We start from the raw sequence: 6,238 nt of genomic DNA on the forward strand, positions 1-6,238 counted from the left end.
TGACTCCCAGAGTGTCTTGGAGAAAGCTCTGAACAGTCTCTGCGTACTCGAGAGAGCGGTGCAGCGCACATTCAGTCGGCCTGCAGCGACGAGGCAGAGACCAACGGGCCAGCAGCACCAATTCCAGGCTGCCTGGGGTCATCCAGAGCCCTGGTCAAGGACCCAGTCCAAAGGCAAAAGTTCTGTGGTGTTATTTATTTAAACAGTCGCGCGCCGATGAAAAAAGCCCGTTGAGTGTTATAGCTCACCCGGTAGAGCGGGCGCTCTTACCGCGGTAGGCCGGGGTTCGAATCCACCTTTCGGCATATTTCATTTAGCCAAGGATTTTGCCTTGCATTCCCCTTGTGTTTAAAAGGGCGTTTTCATTTCCCCCTTAAACCTCTGTGCGCAGTAGGTGGGATTGGTTATTTGTTCCCCCTTGTACGTCCGCGTACAGGAAAGGGGTGATTTTAGTTCTTATGAGCAGTATTTTTGTTTATACCTTTGAGCCAGCGAGTGCATATATCCCCATTGACTACTGGGGGCAGGTGGATACTCAGTCTCAAATCCTGGCCGCCATTCGTGGTCTGGCAGACAGGGTGAGTAGAATGGAGGCTCAGAGAGCAGCTCCACTGACTGCGGCTTGTTCGGAGGGGATCTCCCCTAGGGACTTGCCGGCATATGGAGAACATCAGGCCGATCACCCTGATGCTATATCACTCTATGCACAGGGTTCTCCCTTGGAGGACGAGGGTCACCCAGAGATTGCTGAAGAGTCACATTGCCTTAGCCTATCTCACACAGGTGAATCTGCGTCCGTAGACGATGGTACTGGCGATTCTGTTCCCAGTGATGTGTTTTCAAAGGTTTTGAGTGCGGCTAAGATTATGGGCCTTTCAATTCCAATCGAAACCCCTAGCTCATCGGAGGGAGTCTGGGCCGGCATCTCGCAGTCTCGCCCCTCAGTGACTATTCCTGCAGCCGAGGATTATTGTCAGATGTTAAGGAGGTCATGGAATAATCCTGGTAGCGCCCCTCAGTTTAATTCGGGGTGCGGGAGGCTAGCCAAGGCACAGTACCCCCATGAGTCCGGTTTGGGCGATATGCCGCCTGTAGAGAGGGAAATGGCAGCTTTAACCCCTCTAGGCCCAGATAAGGTGACCACTAATCCACACTGTCCTCGTAAGGAGTGCAAGAAGACAGACCACTTGGTTTGTAGGTCCTATAATGCAGCCGCCCGCGCGGCGCGTGCAGGAAATGCACTCGCTCTCTTGTTAGCAGCGCTCAGAAGGACCGCTAGTGCGGGTGATCAGGACACCAGAAACCTGATAGATGCGGCACTGTCCACACACTCTCAGCTTACTCGTGACATCGGTTCCGCTATGTCGTCAGCCATGATGGCCCGCAGACAGATCTGGCTAGCTCAGACAACCCTCCCCGAGAACATCAGGAAGGAGCTCAGCAACATGCCGGTGGTACCGGGTAGAGTCTTTCACTCTGACTCCCAGAGTGTCTTGGAGAAAGCTGAACAGTCTCTGCGTACTCGAGAGAGCGTGCAGCGCACATTCAGTCGGCCTGCAGCGACGAGGCAGAGACCAACGGGCCAGCAGCACCAATTCCAGGCTGCCTGGGGTCATCCAGAGCCCTGGATGCGTGGCAGGCGCCAGGGCTCAGGTGCACAAAGTTCGGGTGATGCTGCAGGAAGACTGCGACTGCAGCATCAAGGGTTTCAGCCCCGGCGTACAGCAAGAGGGGCTCCTCAAAGGAGACGCCCCCCCAAAGGTCCAGGGACCCAGGGGGCCTCTGCATAGGAGTGGTGGGGAAGCCGCCAAGGTTCACTCCCAGCTACGCCTGGACAGCTGGGAGAAGGAAGTCTCAGACCCCTGGGTAGTGGCTACTGTTGCAAGGGGTTACAGAATTCAATTTCGGCGGCGGCCCCCACCTTTTTCCAGGGTCCAGATGACGTTTGTCAAGGACCCATTCCAGGCAAAAGTTCTGTCCGAGGAGATTGCAATCCTCCTTCAGAAGAACGTAATTGCGAAGGTAAGGCCCAGCGAACAGCAAGCTGGCTTTTATTCAACATATTTCCTTGCTCCCAAAAAGGATGGTGGGATACGTCCCATCCTGGACCTCCAGCGCCTAAATACCTACATAAAGGTTCTGCCGTTCAGAATGCTGCACACACGGCACATTCTAGAGTCGATAGAGCAAGGGGAACGGTTCACCACTATCGATCTAAAAGACGCGTACTTCCACGTCCCCATTTGTCGATCTGTCACCACTCCAGAGTGCAGGCTTAAAGATCCTGCCACACCTGGACGACTGGCTGGTCTGCGCTTCATCTCGCGAACAGGTCATGCAGCATACCGGGAGGGTCTTAGCTCATGTCCAATCCCTTGGTTTCAGGGTGAACTTAAAGAAAAGCAACCTCGAACCGAGGCAGGAAACAGTATTCTTGGGGCTTTGCCTGAACTCACTTGTGATGAAGGCGTCCCTTACCCCTCAGAGGGTTGCGAGAATCCTAACGGTCTTGCGTATCTTCCGACTGGGCAAACGCCTACAGTTGCTTCACTTTCAGAGACTGCTGGGGTTGATATCATTAGCAGTGTTGGTGATTCCGCTGGGCCTGCTCAGGGCTCGGCCCCTGCAGCGGTGGCTGAATGCGTTCAACCTCCATCCACGGAGGGACAGGCATGTGAAGCTCAGAGTGACTCAGTCATGTCAGAGAGCTCTGAGCCCATGGAGGGACCGCAAGTTGCTCACACAAGGTGTACCCTTGGGCAATCTGCCTTCAAGGAGGACTTTGGTGTTCACAGATGCCTCCAGGACAGGCTGGGGAGCAGTCTGGGAGGGCAGAATGGCGAGAGGTGTTTGGAAACCTCCATGGGACACCGAACACATCACGAGTGGCCGAAGCTTTTTTTTCTAAAAAATGTATAAAAAAAAGTCTGAAAAGTATTCGAAAAAAAAAAGTCTGAAAAATGTTGGAAAAAAAAGTCTGAAAAATGTCCGGAAAACAAAAGTCCGAAAAATGTCAAGAAAAGTTTAAAAAATATATATAAAAAAAAAGTCTGAAAAGTTTTCGAAAAAAAAAGTCTGAAAAATGTTTGAAAAAAAAAAGTCTGAAAAAAAAGTCTGAAAAGTATTTGAAAAAAAATGTCTGAAAAATGTCCAGAAGCAAAAGTCTGAAAAATGTCTGAAAAATGGCTTAAAAAATTGTATGTAAAAAAAAAAAGTCTGAAAAATGTCTTGACACAAAAGTCTGAAAAATGGCAAGAAAAGTCTGAAAATATGTATAAAAAAAAAAGTCTGAAAAATATTCGAAAAAAGAAAAAGTCTGAAAAATGTCCAAAAAAAAGTCTGAAAATGTCTGAAACAAATGTTTGTTTGAAAAATACTGGAAAAAAAAACTGAAAAAAAGTTTGAAAAATGTCTGAAAAAAAGGTTTTGAAAAATGTCTGAAAAAAAAGTCTAAAAAAGTTTGAGAAAATCAAGCAATGTCTGAAAAGGTAAAAAAAAAAAAAAAAAAAAAAAAAAAAAGTCTGAAAATGTCCGAACACAAAAGTCTGAAAAATGTTAAGAAAAGTTTGAAAAATATATATATAAAAAAAAAGTCTGAAAATTATTTGAAAAAAAAAGTCTGAAAAAGTCCAGAAGCAAAAGTCTGAAAAATGTCTGAAAAAGGTCTAAAAAATGTTATGTAAAAAAAAAAAATCTGAAAAAGTCCAGAAGCAAAAGTCTGAAAGATGTCTTTAAAATATTTGAAAAAAAAAATCTGAAAAATGTCCAGACACAAAAGTCTGAAAAATGTCCAGAAAAGTCTGAAAATTATATATATATATATATATATAAAAAAATGTCTGAAAAATATATAAAAAAAAAGTCTGAAAACTGTCCAGAAGCAAAAGTCTGAAAAATGTCCAGAAGCAAAAGTCTGAAAAATGTCTGAAAAAAGGTCTAAATGTCCAGAGCAAAAGTCTGAAAAATGTCTGAAAAAAGGTCTAAAAAATGTTATGTAAAAAAAAAAAAGTCTGAAAAATGTCCGGACACAAAAGTCTTAAAAAATGTCAAAAATCTGAAAATATATATAAAAAAAAGTCTGAAAAAATATCCGTAAAAAAAAAATGTTTCAAAAATATCTGAAAAAAAGGTTTGAAAAATGTCTGAAAAAAATGTCTAAAAAAAGTTTGAAAAATGTTGGAAAAGAAAAGTCTAAACAATGTCTGAAAAAGGTAAAAAAAAAAAAAAAAAAGTCTGAAAAATGTCTGACACAAAAGTCTGAAAAATGTCAAGAAAAGTCTGAAGATTATATATATATATATATATAAAAAAAGTCTGAAAAATGTCCAGAAGCAAAAGTCTGAAAAATGTCTGAAAAAAAGGTCTAAAAGATGTTATGTAAAAAAAAAAGGTCTATAGCATGTTAGGTATGTTAGGAATGTTAGCTTAGTATAGTACGTGATGAAAAAAGTCGTGTTAAAAAAAAAAAAAAAAAAGTCAATAGTATAGCATGTTAGGTATGTTAGGAATGTTAGCCAAGTATAGTGCGTGATGAAAAGATTTCGTGATAAGTCAGGATGTTAGGTTAGGTTTTTTAAAAAAAAAAAATTTAAAAAAAAGTACGTCATGTAAAATGTCAGTTAGGAATGTTTGGAAAATGTAATAAAAAACAATGTATTTTCACTTTTTGGACATCAGTGTAATTTTGGATGTTAGCAGTGGACTTTTCACCATCATTTGAAAAGTAAATGGTTACGTCACAATATATAGTTTCAGTGCCTTGCTTTTGGCACACTTCAGCACAGTGGAAGCTTGAGAGTAAAACCAGGTCTTCTGGTTCAGGGCCAGTCTCCCAAATCACTGTACCAACCTGCTGTATGGAGTATAATCATTTGCATTGAACACAATTGTATGAATCATAAATCTTTAATAAATAAATAAAATTAAATGTTATCAGATCTCAACCCTGTTTAAGCTGCATTGAAAAGGTGAACTATCTGCTGCTCTTAAAGCTTCTGAGCTCAATATACAAAGTGAATCCTTTGGTTTATTTCCATTGCTTATTTCATTTTTCATTTCATTTCAAAATTTATTTCAAGCATGTAGAATACAAAAAAAAATAAGGAAAAAGAATGATCATACCAACAAGTGGACAGTCAGAAACAAGTAGTATTTATATACAATGAAAAGTAAATGATTGATGCCTTGATTTACATATTCGAAAAGGAGTGAGAAGAAGTATAAACTTATTTAATCCCACCCCTTCTCCATAAGTCAATTATTAATTATTAACCAGCTTCCTTATTGAGCCATACATATACTCTAATTACATTTTCCTGAATTTGTCTAACTATACTTTTTATTATTTATAATTATTGTAACTATAATTATTACCTTTAATCTGTGTCTTACAGAAATATAAATGAATTACTGATGTAATTATCCTTATCAAAATTTAAATTTGTTATCAATCCAGAATACCAAATCATTACTTATAATATGACTTTATCACAATACCAATTCATTACTGATATATTTATCTTAATCATATTGACTATTTGTTATCTTTTCTCCCAGTAGACCACTTACACACCAAAAACTGACAATTACCTGATATTTTTCAGGTGGAATTTCATTCATTCATTTCATTCTCACTGTAAGAGCCAAAACATGATGTATGATGTATGCTGGCATACAGAGGTTGTAGTGTAATTCACTTTTAGGAACACTAGGTGGCGCTGTGTTAATTGATTGACCCAGCCACGGGTATATAGGTAAGGAGGTGTGTTGTTGGCGTCAGGGTTTAGCCCGGAAGGGCAAAGGGTTTTGACCGCAGGGACGCTGAATTGTTTGCCGTGTTGTTATTGTTTACTCGTTGCTATGGTAACTGGACTTGCTTCTTTAATACCATATTAAGAATAAATGAACTGTTATTGTAAAACCAACGAGCGGACTCAGGATCACTTTTGTACAGCACAACAGACAACTAAAGGTACCATCTACAGCGAAAAGCGCGTCAGTCCAGGGCTAATCACCTCAGTAGCTACAGTTGTAGACTTTAGCTCCTACACTCACTGTGCAATATCATTTTCCACTGGTGCACTTTTGTTAATAGTTTGTTTATTGTCAATACTGTATATACTGCTCCTATTTTTATACTTCCTTCTATTTAAATGGTTCGTATTTTGTTACACTTTGTTTAGCTCTTCTTTTTTTTTACCGTGTTAGCTGATGCAACTTGTTTTTTCAAATAGTAAGA

The 6,238-nt window shown here is 40.7% G+C and overlaps 1 long non-coding RNA gene across 3 annotated transcripts in view; it reads left to right on the plus strand.

The window, feature by feature from the left end:
- Window positions 1–4,943, plus strand: part of LOC119500111 — a 14,105-nt gene extending 9,162 nt beyond the window's left edge. For 2 of the 3 annotated variants that reach the window (XR_005209551.1, XR_005209550.1), the window contains exons 3-4: window positions 4,477–4,563; window positions 4,696–4,943. This is a non-coding gene — a long non-coding RNA (uncharacterized LOC119500111). Of the gene's footprint in view, window positions 1–2,895; window positions 2,914–3,488; window positions 3,520–4,476; window positions 4,564–4,695 lie in introns of those variants that run through there. The other variant, XR_005209549.1, reaches the window with a different exon arrangement.
- The last annotated feature ends 1,295 nt before the right edge of the window (window positions 4,944–6,238 follow it).

The sequence above is a fragment of the Sebastes umbrosus genome, chromosome 2 (assembly GCF_015220745.1).
Source record: "Sebastes umbrosus isolate fSebUmb1 chromosome 2, fSebUmb1.pri, whole genome shotgun sequence".
NCBI classification, from domain to species: Eukaryota; Metazoa; Chordata; class Actinopteri; order Perciformes; family Sebastidae; genus Sebastes; species Sebastes umbrosus.